Here is a 1,927-nt window from a genome sequence, read left to right on the forward strand (position 1 = left end):
ACAGCAAATTACTGATAAAGCGCGGAGAAAAATTTCCGATCCATGGTAAAGCCACAGAGTAATAATTGTACAATATTGAAGAAACATGAATTTTTTGAGATTAATCACGTAATGAATTTTTGGTCGAAATACATAACATAAGAAGCTACGCCACAGGGTTTCTCATGTGATTAACATAAGAAGCGACGCCACAGGGTAATAACTATACTATCGATCGAATATTGAAGAAACTGGAACTTGTTAATAACATAAGAGGCTACGCCACAGGGTAATAACTGTACTATCGATCGAACATTGAAGAAATCCAGTTTCTTCAATATTCGATCGATAGTACAGTTATTACCCTGTGGCTTTCTGTTTCCGCGACGAAACTGTATATACCGAAAAACTACGTATAGTTGGCTTAATATTCATATTCATACGGAAAGATTCTGGAGAGGCTTCTTACAGTCATCAGAGGAGGAGGAGGAGGAATGCATGAAGTCCGAAATGCGTTTCAACATGAGAAACGCATTCTCAGATTTGGGATTGAAGAGATGGAACACGTGGCCTTCGCCTTCCGTCATAACCAGATCAGCGTCTTTGCCTGCCTTCTTTAAACCTTCGTAGTACAGAACAGCACGATCTGTCAGCAGATCCTTCTCTGCCACGAATACAAGCATTCGTTCATACACCAGAGTCGACAGATCAGGAGAACGGGGTCCAACTGGGTTAGAAAAGGGGTGGTCTTTATCCGCTCCTGCAGGGAGGACGATGCTCCATAGTGCATCCGAAAACTCTTTAAAACGCTCCGCCTCCGCCTGTGGCCCCACTTCGCGGCCAACTGGTTCTTTCCCGCCAAAGGCGGGGTGAAACAGAATGGCCCCTTGTAAACACAGCCCATCCCAATTCCTCCCACTCGCAAGGATGCCCACCTGGTGCACCATGTTGGCCCCTGAGCTGACTCCTGCAAAGAAAACCTTGCTGAAGTCTGCGTGTGAAGCGAGCCACGGATCCACAGACACTCCTTCTAGTGCCGTTGCTTGGCGGTCAAGCCACTCAAGAACACCGAAACAATCGTCATAAGCCGCAGGGAGGCGATGCTCGGGCACTTTCCTGTACTCCACCGACAGGCATATCACCTTGGCCTCTGTAGCGACTTCACTGACATAGTTGTGATAAAGCGGCGAGGCAGCCGATCCGATACAGAAAGCCCCTCCGTGAATGTACACAAGTACCGGAACTTTCTGTTTTCCATCAGTCACTTCCAACGGAGGAAGGAAGAGCCGAACGAAGACGCCTGTTTCAGGATCGATGACCACGTCCTTGGATGCCACTCCTCCCTTGGATTCATTCCCGAGCTGCGAAGAAGGGGGAACTGTGCCCTCATCGAGCAAGCGTTCAACCGTCCCGTCTTTGTAGATCCTCAGCAGACCGGGAGACTCAGCTACGATAGATAAAGAAGAAGATGATTCCTCCATAGGTATGGCGTTGGTAGTGCTGCTATCAATAGCTAAGCCGAGAGAGAGAATACAGTTACAATACCCAGATCCAGATGATTGCATTTAAAGCTCCAGATACCCTGATAATTCCCAAACATACCATGACTTTAATAACGAACCTTAATGTTCCATTAATATTGTATCATAAACCAGGAAATGTTTTGGACCTTACGTTCATGAAATGCTTACCGGGCCCCACACTTGTGTAATGGGACGTAATTTGGTGCAAACTTTTGATGAAAAAACACTAGTTTCCATTACGGTCCACCGGTCCAATGAGGTGTGGTATCACCATAAATTACGGAAAGTTTATTTCTATCGGTTGCAGTTAGGGGGTTAAATTTGATGGTATTTATTTGTATTTTTTATATTTAATCATTAATTAAATATATATTGGAAAAAAAAAATTATAATTACATTGTAACGTGTTTTTCTTTGAAATGAAC

At 44.6% G+C, this 1,927-nt stretch overlaps 1 pseudogene; it reads right to left on the reverse strand.

Moving 5' to 3' along the window:
• Positions 1–415: 415 nt before the first annotated feature.
• On the reverse strand, positions 416–1,538 carry LOC149204795 (2-hydroxyisoflavanone dehydratase pseudogene; annotated as a pseudogene).
• Positions 1,539–1,927: the final 389 nt, after the last annotated feature.

Source organism: Pinus tabuliformis, chromosome 1_2, assembly GCF_031772625.1.
Source record: "Pinus tabuliformis cultivar Carrire ecotype Pingquan chromosome 1_2, CPIR1, whole genome shotgun sequence".
In the NCBI taxonomy this organism is placed as follows: domain Eukaryota; kingdom Viridiplantae; phylum Streptophyta; class Pinopsida; order Pinales; family Pinaceae; genus Pinus; species Pinus tabuliformis.